This window comes from Bos taurus, chromosome 15 (assembly GCF_002263795.3).
Source record: "Bos taurus isolate L1 Dominette 01449 registration number 42190680 breed Hereford chromosome 15, ARS-UCD2.0, whole genome shotgun sequence".
NCBI lineage: Eukaryota > Metazoa > Chordata > Mammalia > Artiodactyla > Bovidae > Bos > Bos taurus.
Genome location: NC_037342.1, coordinates 44,167,763 through 44,189,454, shown reverse-complemented (window position 1 = coordinate 44,189,454; position 21,692 = coordinate 44,167,763). Strand labels below are relative to the sequence as shown.

The 21,692-nt window shown below is 49.3% G+C and overlaps 1 long non-coding RNA gene across 1 annotated transcript; it reads left to right on the top strand.

Annotated features, from left to right (window-relative positions):
- Positions 1-2,807: 2,807 nt before the first annotated feature.
- LOC132342333 (uncharacterized) lies at positions 2,808-20,895 on the top strand. Its single transcript, XR_009490667.1, has 2 exons — positions 2,808-3,465; positions 20,649-20,895. It is a non-coding gene; the product is annotated as an uncharacterized lncRNA (long non-coding RNA).
- The last annotated feature ends 797 nt before the right edge of the window (positions 20,896-21,692 follow it).

Below are 21,692 nucleotides of genomic sequence, written 5' to 3'. Positions count from 1 at the left end.
AGTATGGGGTGACTGGTAACAGCGAAGGTTAATACTCCACATCTGAGTACTGAACACAGAAATGTGACTGGCATGACTGAGGAACCCAATGTATAATTTTGCTGGGTTCGTGTCAGTAGCCACATGGGGTGAGTGGCTACAGCCCTGGCCAGCACAGATCTAGACAGAAGTGAGGAAGATGCTGCCCAGATTTCTTCCAGGTCCCTTCGGGGGCCCTGAGGAATGACATGACTGTCCCCTACTCCTTTCCTCTCCACTGGCCTTTCCTTTCTCTACGCATCCAGAATGGGTCCTGCCCCGGGAGCCCCAGGTCTTGCTGACTGGGCTTCTAGGAACACTCAAGGAGTGAGGTTAGAAGCACGAGCTTTGGGGCCAGACAGACTGGAGTTCAAACCCATTGTTTCTCTGCCAGTTAAAACAATCCACCCAGCTTTTCTGAACCTGTTTCCTCATCTGTAAAATGGGGCATCATAAACAATACTAGCATTCACGCTGGGTTACTGTGAGCATGGCATGAGTTAATACATGTGAGGCACCAAGACTAGTGCCTGGCACACAGGAAGCACTCAACAAATGGGAGTTTTTATTGCTTTCACCACCATTATCATCATCATCATCAGTCAGCATGCAAAGCAGCAGCTAGAATTAGAGGAAGTATTGACAACAGTCTTCTAGAGGGAGACTATAGACCTTAAAAATGCAGGTTGAGCCAGGTGCTTCTCCTAGAGCAACAGCGAGTAAAGGCTGTCAGGAAAAATCCCGAACACTGCTCTAACCAATAATGAAGAGAGGGGACAACACCCTCTGCTAATTGAGGAGGGATGTTCTTTCAGAGTATGGACAGACCTAACAATTGATGCCCCCTGCGTTGGAGGGCTGGGCAAGGGATGCATGTGTCGAATGGGGTTTGTCAGCTGTCATGGGAACAACCAGGCCTGCAGCTCGCCCCAGTGGGGACAGAGATAGGACAATGCACCCAGAAGCTCCCACGTCCACTGTTGACCATGGCCCTGGTGCTCTTCCTGCCCACAGCTGTCCCGGGGGGCCTCAGTGGTGTTGCACCTTAAAGGGGAGGGTGCTCTGAAATGGATGACTGACATGGGACTCTACACTGGGGCAGAAGGACAGACGCCAGTGATGAGTGAGGTTTTCCTGAGGCAGGTGGATGGGATTTCAGATGGAGGTTTGCAGGAGACCCCTGGTGGGGCAGTGGTCTTGGAACTGGGGGGAAGCAGACAGGGACTGGAGCGCACCCAGGCATCAACGCCTTCTCTTCAGGTCTGAGGCCTGCGGTGACACGCCTGGGAGATTCTGGGGTCTAGGAGTCCTGTAGGCAAGGGCCCTAAACTCCCCATCCGCCTCTACCCCGCCCAACCATGTGGCAACACTCCTGTCAGTGCCAGCCCCGGGGATCTGGGGGAGCCTGAAGCCCTCCATCGAAGAGGGACATCAGCTGTCAGACGGCTGGATCATGACCCAGCATGGTGGCTGGCAGCAGAGAGTCAAGGCCGCCGGGGAGCTGGGAGCGCCCAGGGACAACCCACCATGCCAGGGGAGCACTCTGGAGAGCTAGGAGCCTGAGCCCAAGGTGACCCTGAGGGCGAGGAATTTGTCTTGGGGTGGGGAGGGGGGTTGGGGCGGAGCGGGTGCACACAGCTCCATCGCCTCGAACAAATGAAGGTATATCCCCACCCCCTGGGAACTGCGGAGGCCTAGAGTCTGGGTGCCCGGCTGGCTCCTCCCTCCCTGTCACTCCTCCGCCCCCCACCCCCACCGGCAGGGCTGTCATCAGACTCATTGGCTCCCAAGTTCTGAAATGAACTCTGCTCCAAGTAATTACAGCTCTTCAAGTTTCCCGTCCTCTGTTTAAAGAATTCGTCCTCTCGCCCTCCATGCCCCAACAGCTCCCTAATTAGCAGCGCGCGGCGCGATTACACATTCTCCGCAGCTCGCTGGGTCCGGCCCCTAATGAGTGTTTGTGGACAGCTGGGAGCCGGGCCGCCGCCGCAGCCCCGCCGAGCCAGGAGTCAGGGCCCAGGAGTGCGAGCTGTCAGCTCCGTGATGGGGCTGGAGCTGGTCGCAGCCCCGCGGGCCTCCAGGAGGAAAGGCCTTGAAATATAAATGAAGATGAATATTCATATTTGGTTCAATAAGTGCCAACTATTAATATACATGTCTGTCGGGAAGAGGCGGCAGCGCGGAGCCAATTCTGCTGGGCGTAATTGGGCTCCTAATTCACAATTAGCCTGGAGCTCCAGGCCTGTGCACCGCTGGAACTGGGCTCTGGACGGGAGCAGGGGTAGGGCCGCCAGCAGGGAAGACCCTGCACACCCCAGGGTGCCTCTGCCCTGAGACCTCCCCACTAGGCAAAGGCAGCCTGCAGTGCCCCCTCCAGGAATCCCACAGGAATCCTGGGGACTGTGACCTTCAGGTGGACCCCAGAGTCCCATTTGAACCACACAGACTACTCTCCCGTGGGGCTGTCAGCCCAGAGAGCTCTTGCCCAGTCCGTAACCAGAGCTCCTGCACCAGGAAACATCTAGAGACGCATGGGAACTGAAGCCAGAAAATTGTAAGGACTCAACCTGGAGTGGCTGCTGTCCATCATGAAGGCTGGCTTTCTGGGGACCCAGTCTCTGTGGCCAGAGGGACTCCGGGTGCCACCCCACCCAGATCCCGGCTGTCACTCAGCCTCTCCACACTCTCTTGTTTGCCTCGACTCTGCCCAGATGTCCTCCATTATGACACAGCTGCTACCAGGCCTTCACAGCCTAAAACATCACAGACTGCCTGCAGGTGGCCGCAGAGGCAATGCTGAGCCCTGCCCTCTCCTGCAACTTGGACTTGGAGACCACAGGGAAAGAGACTTCAGGGTCTTGAGGACTGGGGGAGGAGCACAGCCCAGGAGGAGGGCACTTCTAAGCCCCAGGAATGAGCCCACACCCAGGGCAGCCCCCATTGGAGCCCATAGCCCATTCTGCCTCCTACACCCTAGTGGGTGGGGTACCAGAAGGCCCCTGGCTCAGCCCCAGAGCTGCTCTGGTCAGGGTCAGGGGCTGAGGTGTGCCCCCAGGAAAGGGCCTGCCTCTGCCCCACAGTGGGGTTGGGAAGTGGGTGCCCAGCAGGCCCTCCTGAGAGTGAATGCAGGAGGGTGGAAGGATGGACTTTAAGCTTGTCCAGGTATACATCTGCTGGAGCAGTGGCCAAGAGCAGGCCGGAATCATGAAGGGGAGGCAGGAGCTGTGACAAGGCCCTGGGTTGGGCCCTCCAGAAGGCCTGGAACATTGATTGCATCCTCTTAACAGCATGTGAGGTGGATGCCACTGTCTGCATTCTGCTCATAAGAAGGCTGAGGCACAGAGGAAGGCTGAGCACAAGCAAAGCCACTCACCAGTCTGATTCCCACGATCTTCAAATGGCAGTGCCACAGGGGCCTGCAGGAAAGGGGGTGGCCTCCCACCACAGGTGAGTGAGAGTGATTTTAAATGGATTTGCTACTCTTTCTCTTTTCTCCCTTCTCCTCCTCCCCTTCCCAGCCCTTCCCTTTCCTTCCTTTTATGAACAACTTTGTTCAAAAGCTACTAGGTGAGGCCAAGCAAGGTCACTGTCTACTCTGAAGGCCAGGAGAGGCCACAGTGGCCCAGAGCAGTGTGTCCTGTAGGATTTTGAGCACATGAACCTCATGTGGAGGGGTGTCCACCTCAGTGGGTCAAAATACAGACAGGGTGAGGAAGGTGCCTGGGAGAGTGGTATGGCAGGGAGAGCCCGATTACATAGAGGGGATAAAATGTATAAATATATGGAGGTTAATGAGATTCATGTTTCACACTTTGGGGGAAGGGATTGAATGATCCTGGGTTAGAGTTGGAGTTGTCAGTGGGAACTCACAGTTCTCGGTAGACATAGATAAGATAGATAGATGATAGATAGATAAAAGCAAAAATATAGATGTAATGTGATCTATTGATCCATCGACCTATATTAATTTATTCCTTTGCTCAGTCCACCAAGAGGGCATGGGAACAGCGACACATCAATAGTAAAGAGTGTACCTTGCACCCAGATTTTGAATTCTAAACATAGTTGTCCCTGAAACAGTGGTGACCAATCTTTTTGGCACCAGGGACAGGTTTTGTGGAAGACAATTTTTCCACAGACTTGGGTGGGTGGGTGGTTTGGGGATGATTCAAGTGCATTTGGCAACCCACTCCAGTATTCTTGCCTGGAGAATCCCATGGACAGAGGAGCCTGGAAGGCTACAGTCCATGGGGTCACAAGAATCGGACATGACTTATTGACTAAACCACCATAAGTGCATTATATTCATTGTGCACTTTCTATTATTATTACATCAACTCCACCTTAGATCATCAGGCATTAGATCCTGGAGAGTGGGGACCCCGTCCTAAAATAAACCAGCATTTCTTGGACAAATGCCTGATTCCAGGGCCAGAGCAGGGAAAGTACCAGATTAACCTAGGATATCCTATTGTGCCAAAAAGCCAGTGTGCTCAGATCCCAATGTGGATATATCAAAAGGAAACAGAAGTCAGCTCGAAGGGGCTGTGCGCGCTCGGTCGCTTCAGCCGTATGTGACTCTGCACGACCATGTGAACTGTACTGCCAAGCTCCTCTGTGGAGCTTGGATAATCATGGGATTATCCAGGCAAGAATACTGGAGTGGGTTGCCATGCCCTCCTCCATCCCATTGGGCAAATCTGGGGCAGTTTGACCATCAAAATAAATAATGATAGTAGCAGTTTATAGCCCATTGAATAAAATAGGAAACCATGAATCCATAGTGACAAATGACTAAATGGAAAACTTAATGAGGAATGGGATATTTATATAGTCTCAAAGTACCTTCCCACATAGTTATTCATTTAAAAGGGGAAAAGAGTGATTTTACAATGGAGCAGCCTAGTAGACACCATCTAATCAAGTGATTGAAGTGAATATTAGTAATCAAACAAATAAAAATTGGGCATCACTTGATTAGAGACAATGAAAAGAGCCTTGCATCACATCTGCCATGTTTCTGCCAAAAACGCTCAGTCTGAACTGAATCATGAAAAACATTGTACAAACCCAAACTGAGGGACATTCTACCAAAGAACTAGCCTGTAGTCTCAAAAGTGACAGCACAAGGAGACTCTGAGGAACTGTTTCTAGATTGAAGTAGACAAAAGGAATATGATAACTCAATGAGCTGTGATCCCCCCCAAATTGGGTCCTTTTGCTATACGGAACATTACTGGGACAATTGGTGAAGTCTGAGTGGGATCTAAAGACTAAATGGTAAGTTAGGTGTTGATGTTAACTTGCTGATTTTGCAGGCTGGCTGGTGGTTATGTAGGAGAATGTTCCTCTTGGTAGAAAACGCACCATAATCCATGTGGGTGGAAGGTGAGAAGGCATCATGTAAGGAACTTATTATCAAATGGTTCAGGGAAAAAGACAGTTTTGTGTGTTGTAGTCACCACTTAACTGTAAAGTTGAGGTTATTTCAAAATAAGAATTAAACTTTATAACAAATGCTGGAGAGGGTGTGGAGAAAAGGAGACTCTCCCATCCTGTTGGTGGGAATGTAAATTAGTGCAGCCACTTTGGAAAATTTTATGGCAGGTCCTCAAAAAAACCTAAAATTAGAGCTACTGTATGATCCAGAAATCCCACTCCTGGGAATATATCTGGAGAAAACCGTATTTCAAAAAAGATACTTGCATCCTTACGTTCATAGCCACACTATTCACAATAGCCAAGATATGGAAACAACATCCATTGAGAGATGAACGGATAAGGAAGAGGTAGTACATATATGGAGAAGGTGATGGCACTCCACTCCAGCACTCTCGCCTGGAAAATCCCATGGATGGAGGAGCCTGGTAGGCTGCAGTCCATGGGGTCGCACAGAGTCGGATACAACTGAAGCGACTTAGCAGCAGCAGCAGCAGCAGCAGTACATATATACTAATGGAATACTGCTCAACCATAAAAAATGAAACGCCGTTTGCATAGACTTAGAGATGACCATGCTAAGTGAAGTCAGAGAAAAACACCATATGATATCACTTATATGTGAAATCTAAAATATGACCCAGATGAACTTACAAAACAGAAACAGACTCACAGACATAGAGAACAGACTTGTGGTTGCCACGGGGGAGTTTGGGATTAGCAGAGGCAAACTAAAAAAACATAGGATGGATAAGCAAGATCCTACTGTATAGCATAGGGAACTATATTCAATATCCTACGATAAACCATAATGGAAAAGTATATGAAAAAGAATGTATATACGCATATAACTGAATCACTTTGCTTACAGCAGAAACTAACACAGCATTGTAAATCAACTATACTTCAATAAAATAAATTTTTTTTTAAATAATTAAAAGGACTAGGGGGAGGTCCTGATCTGGGCTGAGATCCAAAGCTGGAAAAAACAAGAACTCAGTTGCTCATGTTCCAGGAGAGGTCCTGGATACCTCTGCAAGGCTTGCCAAGGGGAGGCCCAAAACAGCCCAGGCCCCTCCCCCAGGCATCAGCCTCCATCCAGCTCATCGGAGGGAGAAGCTAGAGACAAAGGGAAGATTTGGGAGCCAGGAATTCTCTGGAAGACCACATAGTGCTGCTTGCCTCTCATCTGCCCCAGCAGTGGGAAAGGGTTGCCAGGCCATCACAGGGTTTTTTGAGGGCATTTGGCCTCTCCCCTGAGTTTGGGGCAGGTTCCTGACATCTCCCAGGGAAATCTGAGAGTCAGAGGCCAGCTGCAGCCACCTCTGCTGCAGAGAGAACTCACACCCCAAGTGGTCCAAGTATGCTGGTGGAGTTTAGCTGGATGAAGGTGAAGGGGGTTTCTAGGAGCAAGGGAAAGGTTGCATGGCTCAGCTTTCTTGGAAGAATCCTCCCTAAGGGGACAGTGTCCTTGCTGGTGGGCACAGTGACTTCAGGAGTTGACTCCAACCGGAAGGGCACGCAGAAGCCCAGCGGGGTGGTTGTAAGGACACAGTGAGCTGAGCTCTGAGTGAACTAAGTCCAGGGGTCAGAGGGAGTGCTTGCTCAGCCCGGGTCCGAAGTCTCCAGGGCTCATATTACACGAGAGTCCTGCTCCAGGACCTAAACACAGCCTCAGCTTCCTCCCAGCTGCTGCTCAGATGTAGATGCTTGTAACAGTCAATAATTGCTGTAACATCAGTGTGACAAACCCCTCCAGAAGTACATGGAGACAGCAACCTCTCTCCCGGGTTGGCAGGTTGGGTAGGTGGCCACTTCAGGATGCAGGGCAGCTGGGTTGGCTGCAGGTTTTTGTTGGGTCTAGGCAGGCTTCTTAAGCCCAGCAGAGGGCTAATAGCTCCCTGGGCTTGTGCTTGTTAGCCCATCAAAGGGAAGAGGAGGCTGAGCAGAAACACAGGGCCTTGTCCAGAGCCCACACTCTGTCACTTTTGCTGTTCAAACAAGTCACAGAATGTGTCAGTCTTCTGTTGCTGTGCAACAAAGTACCATAAGCTGAGCCGCTTAAAACAACACCCATTTATTAGCTCACAGTCTGTAGGTCAGAAGCCCGGCTTGGTGTGATGGGTTCTCCTTGTGCTGCTGTGCTGTGCGACCCTATGGACTATGGCCTGCTAGGTTCGTCTGTCCATGGGATTCTCCAGGCAAGATTACTGGAGTGGGTTGCCATGCCCTCCTTCAGGGGATCTTCCCGACCCAGGGATGGAACCTGCGTCTCTTACATCTCTTGCCTTGGCAAATGGCTTCTTTACCACTAGTGCCACCTGGGAAGCCAGATGGATTCTCTGCTCAGGCTGAAATCAGGGTGTGATTGTGTTCTCATCTAGAGCCCAGATCCTCTTCCAAGCTCATTCCTACTATTGTGGTGTTAGGATCATTCCTTGAGCCCACTGAAGTCCCTACTTCCTTGCTGGCTGTCTGCCAGGGCTGCTCTCAGCTTCTGGAGGCTGCCCACATTCCTTGTCACATGGCCTCCCTGGTCCTTAATATAGCAAGGTTGCAGCAAATTCATCTTGTACTTTGAAACTTTCTGACTTTGCTTTCTGCTGCTGGCCAGAGAAATTGCTCTGCTTTTAAGGGGCTTATTTGACTGGGTCGGGCCCACCTGGATAATCTCTGATTGTAAGATCAGCTGACCTGGGACTTTAATTACGTCTGCAGAGTCCCTTCACAGCAGCACCTAGATTCGAATTTTACTGAATAACTTGGGGTCGGGAAACTTGGAGGTTGGAGGGCATCTTTAGAATTCTGCTTAATGGGTGGGAAACCATGTACCTTCCCAGAGAGGGAAGTGAAATGTTCCCAAACCATTATTATATCTCTCACGTGTTCCTGAAAAACCTTCTCTAAATCCACTCCTGTGACCACAGACAGTCTTCAGCAGTACCTGGGCAGAACCTAAGAGAAAAGGAGGGCCCCAGGCCTGTTCCCAAGGAGCTCCATCACTGTCCTCTTCCTAGGATGGCCCTGGACCTAGGATCTGAGCTCCACCCAGGCCCCAGGGACCCTCCTGAACCCCCTGCCTTTGGTTCCTTATCCTGTCCCACTCTGGGTGGTGGTCCAGTCTTCACTTCTCTCGCTCTTTGTCACGGGCTCTGGGACCCCCACCCACAATGGTTGAGTGTCTGGGCTGCCTCTGTTTCCCTAGGGGTGACATGCTTTGGAAGAGTTGTCTCTACCTCCTGGGACTCAGGACCCCGACTCAGTTTAAACAGAGAGGGTGAGCTGGCTCCCTGGGCTCTGGCTCTGAGCGTTCTCTAGCCGGCAGCCTTGGGCCTGGCCGAGCAGCTGAGGGGCTTTGAGAACAAGGTCACGACTTGGCAACTGAAAGCCAGTCGAGCTCCTTCCATCAAGTTTTTAACTAGAAAAATAGTGTGCCCATTTCTCTGTAATACACCTCTGGGCTTTTTTTATTATGACTTCATTTCCCCTTGTAATATTGGAACGTCTCTATAATTGTAAAAGTGTAATAGAATCTAATAGAATTTCATTTGGCGCCCGGAATGCTCCGTGCCATGGCCGCTCGTTCGGAGTGAAATAATGATGTCTAATGCCCACACACGGCTCCCCGTGACCTTATTCAATCTTGGGGCTGATCGGGAAATATATTGATTCAATTATACACTGATGACAAATGAACTCAAAGAAAGAGGAAAAAAAGGTCAGCATATATTTGAAAATGTAAATCTTAGCAATGTCTTTGGGGTTCACCCAAAAAAAAAAGCCATTTCAAAATGCCATTTGTGGCTAATAGTGTGGAGTTCCAGGCTCGATTAGGGAGACTCGTTGGGTGGCTGGAAAGGCATTAATGGGGCATTGCTTCTTTAGAGCAGGGATCAGGCCCAAATCTGCTCTCAGCAGCTCCTGCCTGCACAATCTCTCCCAGCACTGCCTCTTCCCCTGCAGCCAGGCCTTCCTCCCTCCCTCCCTGCCATCCTCCTTCCTTCCCTCCTTCCCTCTGGAGTGATGGCTAGGAGACAGGGTGACAGGTCAAACCACTATGCATCTGGACGGAGTGAGGATAGGGAGGGTCCAGGATGGAGGGTGGTGTCCCTTCAGCAGGGCGGCACAGCAGACAAACCCTTAGTCGGGTAGCAAGGGGCGAGGTGAGCCAGGGAGGAGGGACAGAGATCCAGGGGAGCAAGGGGCGAGGTGAGCCAGGGAGGAGGGACAGAGATCCAGGGGAGCAAGGGGTGAGGTGAGCCAGGGAGGAGGGACAGAGATCCAGGGTAGCAAGGGGCCTGGTGTGCCAGGAAGGAGGGACAGAGATCCAGGAGTCCGGGGTCACAGGAGTCAGGTGAGAGAAGAGTTTAAAGAAGGGGGAAAAGACCAGTCATGTCAAACACTGTCAAATTCTAGAAGAAGGAGCATAAAACTCTAAGGTATTCATGGAATTTCTCTAATTAAAAAATTCTTTAATTAGGACTATCTTATGGCAGCATACATAAATATGAAGTGTACAGCTTGATGAGATTTTTTCCAAATTTATATATGTGCCTGTAATCACCACCCAAATCGACATAATCAATGTATAGGATATAGTCAGCCCTGCGTATTCATGGCATCTGCATTCATAAATTCAAAATATTTGAGCTTTGAAAGTATTTGGGAAACAATAATTCCAGAAAGCTCCAAAAAGCAAAATTTGGTTTTGCCACACGCTGACAACTATTTATGGACTTCCCAGGTGGCTCAGTGGTAAAGAATTCACTTGCCAATGCAGGAGACACAGGAGATACGGGTTCAATCCCTGGGTTGGGAATATCCCACAGAGGAGGGTATGGCAACCCACTCCAGCAATCTTACCTAGAGAATCCCATGGACCAAGGAGCATGGTGGGCTACAAAGCCACAAAGAGCTGGACTCAACTAAAGTGACTGAGCGTGCATGGGAAAATATGCATAGATTACATACAAATACTCCATCATTTGATATAAGGGACTTGAGCATTGTTGAGTTTTGGTATCCAAGGGAGGATCCTGGAGCCAGCACCTCGTGAATACCAAAGGACCACTATATTTCCAGTACCCAGTGGCCTTCTGACTCCTCGAAATTAATAGCCCCGCATGGCCCTAGGTAAACACTGTTCTGGCATCTATCCTTATACGTTAGTTTTGCCTGCCTTTGCATTTCTTGTAAATGGAATCACAAAGTATGTACTTTTCTGCGCCTGGCTTCTTGCCTTCAATTTTGTGTCAGTGAGACTCATCCATGCTGTATGCACCAGCAGTCCTTGTTTTGCACAGCAGGACCGTGAAATGAATATATAGGCTGAAACCATGCAAAGTGATCTTGATAGTCGATGGGGGACATTATAATTGCTCTGTGACTTTTAAAATTTTTAATCAAAACATTAAAAACACTCTTCCTGTTGGTTATAAATTACTAGGAAATGAAAAAATAGTAACACTAATATTTAGTACCCTGTAATTCAAACCATTAAAAATTAAAGTGTTGTATTTTTTGTAAAAAAAAAAAAAGTATCAAGAGTGGTTTGAACAGTACTTGTCTCCTTCTGCTTGTGCTGTGTAACTTACAATACAAAGTGAAAGAGCTCTGTTAATTTCGAGGAGTCACGAGAAGGCTGCTGGGTGCTGGAAATAAAGTGGTCCATTGCTGTCTTCGAGGCGTTGGCTCCAGGCCCCTGTGCCTTGGCAAACCGTCCTGCTGTTGTCTAAATCTGCACCAGCTTCCAGCTTTGTGCCCTTTGTGCTCTCAGTGTGGTGAAACATCTCTGAAAGTTCTTTAATTCGAAGTTTTGTGTGAGCTTCCCTTTCTCTGGGACATCTTCATCCATTCCATCACAACCATGATCCTCATTTATGATAAGCTCACCCTCACTAAGTTCCTCTGGCTGCCTGTCCAAAGTCAATCAGTGGCTATGTCAGCATTCTCACAATCAACTATTTCTCTGTAACTCTACTTGACATCTGATTCAAATTTCAGCTCCATCATTATTGATTTTCATTTCTTTGTTGCACTTTCATCTTTGTGACTAATTCCTTCTTTCATGTAACGATTTTTGCAAGTGTTGCATGCATTTATAATTTAGAGATGAGGCAGCAACACAACTGTACAGCTGCTGTCTTTTCATAAAATAAACAGCAGGTGCCCAGTGGCTAGTCACCCACAGACTCTCAAAGAAGTGACATGACTGGCCACAGACCATGATGTGCACCTGCTATTTATGTAGTGATTTGCAGACTGAAGACCGAGTAGGGAAGTTTGTGTTCTACACAGTTGAAACTCATATACCATGGTAACTAAAATTTGAACTGTGTTATTGGGAAATTGCATTATCTGTCTAAATTATGGTAATTGAGATTTATGCATATTGGAACCATGTAAAATGAAGCTTGCTTCTATAAATATTGGCTCTTTTTCACTGCTGTATACTACTCCGTGTGTGACTGTGTCACTATCTGTTCCTCCTTCTTGACCAACAAGTATCCTTGTTGATGGATACTTGGGTTGTTTCCAGTTTGCCTCTATTATGAATAAAGCTGCTATGAATTTCATTGTACCTGTCTCTGAGAACATATGCACTCATTTTGGTTGGTTAAAGCTTTTTCTATCCAATTATTTCATGTGACACCAGGCAAGTCCCCATCCTCACAGAGCTGGGGCATCTGAGCCATACCTGTAAAGAGAGAGGGCTCACAGGGTGGTAATTGGACTGACATGGGAGAAAGGACCTGGAGGGATCACCTAGTTTGCTCCTTCCCCTCCTCCAGAACCATTTCACAGTTAGGAAGATAGACTCTAGACCCAAAGGGACTTCCCTGAGGTCACACAGAGTCAGATCTCTGGGGCCCTCTCACCTGCTCTCTATGAAACCTGCCTGCCCTGTGGAGGTTTACCCTCAAGGGTCAGTCCTCCTGGTTATGGGGCTAGAGCTTGCATTATACTGGGACTAGTGGGGTTTCCCCCTCCCTCTCTCTCTCTACAGGAAAACAACTCCACCCCATCTACATGACACTGAGGTCAAATCAGGTGTGTGGGGCTGGGAGGCCGGAAAAACTGAAACCCTCCCTTCTCCTGATACTCCAGAAGTTCTCAGTAAAAGCTCAGCAGGCCTGGCTGCCCCATTTAATTTTCATAATTAGCTGACAGCTCATTAGCAGCTCATTAGAAGCCCTGGAAATGCAGTGACAGTAACAAATTCGGTGCAACCAGGCAGTCTGGGGGTGTCCCCAGGGGCCTGACCCAGGCTGGGCTTGTGGGTACCGGGATGGGGTAGGGGGCGGGAAGCTACTGGGAATGAGCTCAGCTTCTATGCCCATGTCTGAATCCTCAGAGCCTGAATCCTAGTCCTTGAATCCCATTAAAACATGACCCCCTCCACCCACCTGCCCACTGCCACTTTCCAGCCCCACCCCCAGCTGCAGGACCCTCGGCTACCCTCCTTTGGGCTTCTCTTCCTTGAGGACCAGGTAGGAGGAGGCAGGCTGGCTCCAAGATAAGGTAGGGTACTCCAAAGACTCTAGGGAATCCCAGAGAGCCCAGACTCTCTGCCCAATACTGGGTACCAGGCTATGCCCGGAGGCCTGAGTGCCCCACTGTCCGCTCACTGCATCCTGGGGTGCATGCACTCCAAACTCTTCTCCACTTGTCCCTCCCACTCTTGTCAAAGCTCTGTCTGTCTGTCTGAATCTATCCCCATGCCTTCAACATTCGTTAGGCACCTATGATTTGCCTGTTCTGTGCTAAGTCTGAAGTAGCTACAAAGAGCTAGGTTACATCAAGTCCTGAAGTAAAGGACTCATGACACAGCGGAAAGGAGAGGAGTAAACAGACATCACAGTCCTGCGGAAAAGGTTGGAGTAGGAACTGCAGACACCTCAGAAGAGAGGACTCCAGGACTCCAGGGGTTGGACTTGTCAGGGGAGGCTTCCTGGAGGAGGTAGTATCTTGAAGGAGGAGCAGGGGTTTGTGGTCTGTTTATCCTCCAGAGCATCACCTCTGCACCTTCATTCTTCTCACTGTAGCCCAGCTCCCCCCACCCTTCCTTATAGCTGAGCCCCTCCATCTCAGGGCCTCGGACCCACCGAAGGCTCTGGGAGCAGAGGACAGAGACCGGGAGTGGAGACACCCCCACGGGAGACAGCTAGAGCCTGGAGGGGGCAGGGAGAGATGTAGCGACTTCTAGGGAGGGGATGGGAGAAGGAAAGAACAGGACATAGGAGTCAGGGGGCGTGCAGGAGGGGAGAGGAAAGTCAGAGGGGAAGGGCCTGGGCAGTCCCAGACTCCTTCAGCACACTGACCTTGGAAAAGTCGTTTCCCTCCCCTGGATTTCAGTTCTGTCTTTCCATCACACTCCATGGGAAGCATGCAAGGTCAGACCTCACCAAGAACTGGGTGCCTGGTGTGGCCGCCAAAGGTCAGGGCATTGCAAGGCCAGCCTGGCTCCCAATCCTGAGCTCCCAGCTCCACCTCGGGGTGGCCGTATGTCTGCCACTGGGATCGATGGGAAGCCATTATCATCGCCACATTTTAATGACACCAATTAATTCCCCATCTGTGGGTCCCCTGCCGCCTTCAGCGCTGAAGGTTAAAGGGAGGGGCACTGGCTCAGTGTGGCTGTTCCCCGGGATGACAGGTACAGGCTGGTCTGTGTGATGTGTGTGTACGACTGTGTGTGTTCATCATCCTTGTGCTCCTGTATATAAAGGCAGTGCTCACTGTTACTGGTTTATGTGTGTACCCGTGTGTACTCTGTATGTGTCATGTGTATACACAATGTGTGTACAAGTCTACATCTATGTATGTGTAAAGTACGTGTGTCCTTACATGCGTACAAAGTGTGTACATAAAAATTATGCCTCTATATCATGTTTGTACACAATGTAGGCTTATCCGTGTATACTGCATGTGTGAGAAGGTTCTGTGTGTGAGTCCTATGCCAAGGAACAGTGAGGACACAGAATTTGCATCTCTGTGGGAGTACGTTCTGTGTCTGCCTGCCTCATTGTATACACACCTGTGGATGTGTGCTCACCTGTGCATTCGTGTGCTGACCGTGTGGAGCCCTGACCAGCAGATCCTGCTTGCTGCAGTGGTGTGGGGTGGGCAGGGGTAGAGGCTCCTCTTGGCTTCCCTGGGGCTGGGTTTTGCCCTTGAGCGCAGGGTTCTGAGGCTAAGTCTTCTTGCCCTCTGACATGGACCTGAGGCTGCCTGACCTTCGTGTGTGTCTCAAAGGATAAATAGGAGTTCACCAAGCAAATGGAGTGGTAGAGAGGGAAGGGGGTTCCTAAATGTTCTAAGTGTGAATCATACATTCATATATCTTTACAGAAACCCCGTGGAGTAGGCATCATCATTAGTCCCATTTTACAGATGAGGAAAATGAAGCACAGAGGTGTCGTCCAAAGACACATAGCTTGAAAGTGGTAAATCAGGATTTGAACAGACACCCACACTGGCTCATACACACAATGCACATGTAGACAAGGCAATGGACACACACTCATGATCACACAGGCATGCTGGGCACACACTTGTGCACCCACACACGTATACACACACACACCCAGGCTCTGTGCAGTGTCCCCAGCTGTCTAGGGTGACCCAGACCAGAGCTCTAGCTCAGCCCTGGCTTTGTTGGAGGTGGGCACCTGAGAGGAGGAAGGCAGTGAGCATGAGATGAAGGAGGACCAAAGGGAAGTGCCCGGGGGGTGGTCTTCACCTTGTAATCCCACCCCTGCAGCCCAAGAACAGAGGGTAGGGTCCTCCCCACACAGCACACCTAAACAAGCATGCATGCTCCACAGACCCCAGCAGAGCTCTCACTTCCTCCATCAGCTATGGGGGAGGAACACTGCCACCCTGTCCCTGCCCAAGCCTGTGGAAAGGATTCTCTGGGAAATGGGAGATCCCATTCCCAGACACCATTCCCCACAAGCCTCACACGTCCCCAGTCCCCTGCAGGGCCAGCAGTCATCTAGGTTTAATAAGAAAAAAAACCTAAAAGCTGCTGCCTGCACTGTGCACGGATGCTGCCTCTGGCCCAAGGAGGCTCCCTGAGGGCCAGGCTGTCCCTGACGTGCTCCCCCAAGGTCAAGCAGTTCTCTGGCCACAGCCTCATCCCCCAGAAGTCCCCGGATGGGCAGGTTGCCCTGCCTTGTCTGTGCCAGAAAGCCTGCTTGCCGTCCCTCCCCTGGGCTCTCTCTCTTCTTAATTAACAGAAAGCGATTGTGAATACTAAAAAAGAAATTAGCACCTGTCAGTCATTTCTGGTGTTTATAGATTTCTCAAGCCCTCTTTAATTAACCCCTCCAGTTCCGAAGCCCAGCCTCCCCTTGGATGGGAGACTGGCCCCTGCCCTCAAGGAGCCTAGGTCTTGATTCCCTGTTTAACAGCAGCTTCCCATTCATTTTAGGCCCCAAGGGAGGGCCCCAGCCACCCCAAGATGTCGGGCAGTCTGATCGAGACATGAAATATACATGCCCTTCCACCTTCCATTCCATATCTGGGAATTGATGGAAAGGAGCTGATCACACAAATGAGCACCTTCACAGTGCTGATGGTCACAGCCAAAGTCACAACCACCTGGGGTCCACGGGGGAGGGAGGGCTTCTTATGGTGCAAACAGTTCTGCTGGGCAGTGACACAGGGACATAAATCTGTAGTTACTGCCATGGGAAATGTCCGTTATACACTGTTTTGGCAAAGCCGTAGGTTACTAAAATGCATTTATGACATTTACATAAAATCATATTTGTTGAGAGCAAGAGAAAGGAAAAAGCCTCAAGAGATGGATGTTTTAAAGCTCCCAGAATGTTAACAGTTATTTCTCAGTGGTGAAATCTCAGTTGATTTTTTTTAACTTTCTTTTTTTTTTTTCATTTCTTTGTGGTGTTTATATTTATATGTGCTGTGCTGTGCTAAGTCACTTCAGTTGTGTCCGACTCTTTGCTACCCTATAGACTATAGCCTGCCAGGCTCCTCTGTCCATGGGATTCTCACTGAAGTGGTTTCCATTTCCTATTCCAGGGAATCTTCCCAACCCAGGGATGGAACCAGTGTCTCTATGGCTCCTGCCTCTGCAGGAGGGTTCTTTACCGTTAGAGCCACCTGGGAAGCCCATTGTGTGTATTCAAATCAGAAAGTCCAGCTAAGGTGCACTGATTTGATGGAGGGCACTGACTGAAAGGCTGAAGAGAGACAGGTGCTTGGTGCCCCAGGGGTAGCTGGAGAAGCTGGTAGGACTTTTTTCCTTGTTTTATTAAAGGGTCTTTTAACCTAAGAGCACTTGGGAGGAGCCTCCAGGGGGCAGGGGAGCTGAGCAAGTCTGCTAGAGGAAACTGCTTCTTAATTTGTGAGGAAAACAAGACTATTTGGGGTAGAGGGTGGGGTGGGTGAGGGGAGGGTTCTTGAGGAGGGGAGGGAATCGCCTGCTGGTATAGCCTCTCTTTTCCTGCCCCTCCAGCAGGGGAGAGTGCAGCTGGCTTGTGGGGGAGAGAAAGCCCTGGGACTGGAGCTCCCAGACCTCGGTTTCCATTCACTGGGCCTCAGTTACTTAGTTTGAAAACTCTGAAATCCCAGAGCATGGAGACTCCTTAGATACTGGCCCAGCAAGTCCCCAGGATTTAGTGAGAAGCACTCAGAGGGTTCAGGTCAAGGCTGGTCCACCTTGCTCTGAGGGCCTTGTCAAGGGTCATGTAGGCCTGAGAGGTGGGAGTTTTAACCCCAGAGCCAAGGAGTGTCATGGGCAGACTTGCAGACCAAGCGCTCAATCCTGTCTGTCTGATTTCTTTAATGAGGACTCGGAGGCCAGGGTGGAGGGCCTCAAGCAGAGGCAGGTGTCTGTTATCTCTGAATTCCTGACTCAAGGCCCCTCAGCTTTAAGAACCGAACAGCCCACGGGCTCCAGCTGCATCTGCTGCCAGAGAAGTCAGGAGGAGGCCTGCCAAGGCCTGCTCCTCCTGTAGGCCACGTCTGAGGTTGGAGGTGTCTTGGGGATTCTTGGAACAGAGTTAAGGGGGAAAAAACCCATTCAGGCCCAAAGCATCAAAAGCTGAGAGTTTATACAACTTTTTGGTGCTTTCTCCAAGTGAAGAAAATCACTTTTCCCCTTTTTCCTTAAGGGAAAAGCATAGGGCGACACTGGGCCAAAATTCTCCATTCCTACAGCCAAAGTAGGGCCCTTCAAGGTGGGCCCTCAAAGGGGCAAATGCAACATCCTGGATCTCTGGTCAAAAAATTAACTGCTGGAGGTACATGCAAAGGTGTTCAACATCATGAATCTTCAGGGAAATGCAAATCAAAGCCACAATCAGATATCTCCTCACATGGGTCAGACTGGCTATCATCAAGAAAGAACACAAATAACAAATGTTGGCAAGGATGTGGAGAAAAGGCAAACCTATTGGTGGGGCTGTAAACTGGTGCAGCCATTGTGGCAAACAGTATGGAAATTAAAAAATAAACATAGAACTACGATGTGTATGCTCAGTCATGCCCAACTCTGAGACCCCATGGACTGTAGCATGCCAGGCTCTTCTGTCCATGGAATTTTCCAGGCGAATACTGGAGTGGGTTGCCATCTTCTCAACCTAGGGATTGAACTTGTATGACCCAGCAATTCTACTCCTGTGTCTGTGTGTGTATACACTGATACGTAATTAATATAATTGTAATTTCAAAAGATACATACACCCCAGTGTCCATACCAGCATTATTTATAATTGCCAAGATATAGAAGCAACTAAGCATCCATCACAACAGACTGGTTCCAAATAGGAAAGGGAGGACGTCAAGGCTGTATATTGTCACCCTGCTTATTTAACTTATATGCAGAGTACATCATGAGAAACAGTGGACTGGAAGAAGCACAAGCTGGAATAAATATTTCTTGGAGAAATATCAATAACCTCAGATATTCAGATGACACCACCCTTATGGCAGAAAGTGAAGAGGAACTAAAAATCCTCTTGATGAAAATGAAAGTGGAGAGTGAAAAAGTTGGCTTAAAGCTCAACATTCAGAAAACGAAGGTCATGGCATCTGGTCCCATCACTTCATGGCAAATAGATGGGGAAACAGTGGAAACAGTGGCAGACTTTATTTTTTGGGGCTCCAAAATCACTGCAGATGGTGACTGCAGCCATGAAATTAAAAGACGCTTACTCCTTGGAAGGAAAGTTATGTCCAACCTAGATAGCATATTCAAATTATTTTGCCAACAAAGGTTTGTCTAGTCAAGGCTATGGTTTTTCCTGTGGTCATGTGTGGATGTGAGAGTTGGACTGTGAAGAAGGCTGAGCATCAAAGAATTGATGCTTTTGAACTGTGGTGTTGGAGAAGACTCTTGAGAGTCCCTTGGATTGCAAGGAGATCCAACCAGTCCATTCTGAAGGAGATCAGCCCTGGGATTTCTTTGGAGGGAATGATGCTAAAGCTGAAACTCCAGTACTTTGGCCACCTCATGCAAAGAGTTGACTCATTGGAAAAGTCTCTGATGCTGGGAGGGATTGGGGGCAGGAAGAGAAGGAGACGACAGAGGATGAGATGGCTGGATGGCATCACTGACCTGATGGACGTGAGTCTGAGTGAACTCCAGGAGTTGGTGATGAACAGGGAGGCCTGGCGTGTTGCGATTCATGGGGTCGAAAAGAGTCGGACACGACTGAGCAACTGAACTGAACTGAAGCATCCATCAACAGATGGATAAAGATGATATACATTCATATACAATGGAATACTACTCAGCTATAAAGAAGAATGAAACTTTGCCATTTGCATGGATGGACTTAGAGGGCATTTTGCTAAGTGAAATAAATTACACAGAGAAAGACAAATACTGTATGATATCGTTTAATGTGAAGTCTGAAAAATACAAGCTAGTGAATTTAACTTTTAAAAAAGAAGCAGATTCACAGATATAGAAGGCAAACCAGTGGTTACCAGTGGTGAGAGGGAAGCAGGGACAGGCAATATAAGTGGAGGAGATTAAGAGGTACACACTCTTAAGGTATAAAATGAGCTATAAGTATATTGCACAAAATGGGGAATGTAGCCAACATGGAGTATGTTAAAAGTGTTTGTCACTCAGTCATGTCCAACTCTGTGACCCCATGGACCATAGCTCACCAGGCTCCTCTGTCTTGTGGAATTCTCCAGCCAACAATACTGGAATGGGTAGCCATTTGCTTCTCCAAGGAATCTTCCTAACCCAGGGATCAAGCATGGGTCTCCCAAATTGCAGGCAAATTCTTTACTATCTGAGCCACCAGGGAACCCCACAGGGACTATAACCTTTAAAAATTATGAACCACAATATTATATACATATAACTCACATAATTTTGTATGGCAACTATACTTCAGTAAAAATTAATTGCTGGAGTTGAAGGTGGAGGAAACAAGGTAACTGCAATGGCAACCCACTCAAGTACTCTTGCCTTGGAAAATCCCATGGACGGAGGAGCCTGGTGGGCTGCAGTCCATGGGGTCTCGAAGAGTCAGACACGACTGAGCGACTTCACTTTCACTTTTCACTTTCATGCACTGGAGAGGAAAGTGGCAACCCATTCCAGTGTTCTTGCCTGGAGAATCCCAGGGACGGCGGAGCCTGGTGGGCTGCTGTCTATGGGGTCGCACAGAGTTGGACACAACTGAAGCGACTTAGCAGCAGCAGCAGCAGCATGTGAAAAATGGACCTGGAGAAGGATCCGAAGAATTCCAGGCAAGTATGCTGTGACCACAGGCATCAAGCGTTAAGAGCACACCCAGTCACAGGGAGTGGCCGGGAGGTTTGCTTCTGCCCCACTGCTCAACCGTGGCTTCAGTGATGCGCTCAGTTTCAAGGCCATGTCTTCAGAGGCTTTGACACCTGGGTGGTCCAGAGTGGGATGAACAGGAGAGTGATGGGTCTGGAGACCAGGAACTGGGATGAGGAGAGGAATGGGGTTATTTGCCGTGAAACAAAGCCAGAGGCATGGCTGATATTGTCAGATCTCTGTAGGGCTGATGGGACAGGGGACAGGCCACGAGGCAGTGTAGTGTATTGAATAGTGCCCTCCCCCCAACTTCCCACAATTCATGTCTACCTGGACTCTCAGAATGTGACCAATTTGGAAATAGGGAGGGTCTTTGTGATGTTAATTAGTGAAAGCTCTCTCAATTAAATCATAGCCCTAGATCCTACAAGAAGAGGAGAGGGCACACAGACTCAGAGAGGAGGTCAAGGGAAGATGGAGGCAGAGACTGGAGTGATGCTGCCACAAGCCAAGGAACACCAGGAGCCACCAGAGGCTGGAAGAAGCAAGGAAGGGGCTTCCTCTAGAGGCTTCAGAGATAGCACAGACCTGCCAACACCTTGTTGTGGACTCCTGGCCTCCTGAACTCTCCTGAACTGTGAGAGTAAATTCCATTGTTTTAAGCTACTGACTTTAATTTTTTCAGCTGCTCTAGGAAACTGATACAAGGAGAAAGGATGAAGGAAGCTTTCAGAGTAATACGTTTTCTAATAGCTGGAATCACACAGAAAGAGCAGATTGTCCTGTAAGGTAATGAGCTCCCTGTTGCTGTAGGGGCTCAGGTCAAGTTCTGTGAACACCATCAGACCATTGTAGGGATGGAGGAGCCCCATTCTGGAAAGGGGAGGGCTTCCAGGGACCCAAGTGACTTATTTAGATCAAGATCAAGTGTTTCTGATCTGGGCTGACCCCTGGCTCGACAAAGAGTGGGTGGGGCCCCAGGAGGGAAAGCTTGCCCCGTGCTTGACTTTCTCACCACAGCTGGGCTCCAGCATGAGCAGCAGACACCCCAGTCTGTCAGAAAAACCTTGCAACTTTGTCTCCCAACTAGAAACTAGTGGAAATGTGGGCACTTGGAAGAGGGATCTGGGGACAGTGTGCCCTTGAAGTTTGAGCACTGGGGCTTGAGCTCTGCTTCTCATGTACCCTGGTCGCTGGCAATCCCACAGGCCAGATGAAGCGGGGGCTGGTCTTGTACCCATGGTCTGCATGTCTCAGACAAGCTGCCACCTCCCCAGGTGCACCAACCTGCACTCAGGGTCACCCATTGCAGGCCATTTTGATGGCCTCTCACAGCCAAGACACACCTTCACTTCTAAAACTTTTCTCTAGAAAAGGCACCCCAAGATCACGTCCAAAGGAACTCATCCTGGTAGCTGCAGAGAGCAAGCAGGCCAATGACCAGAGAGGTAGAGACCAG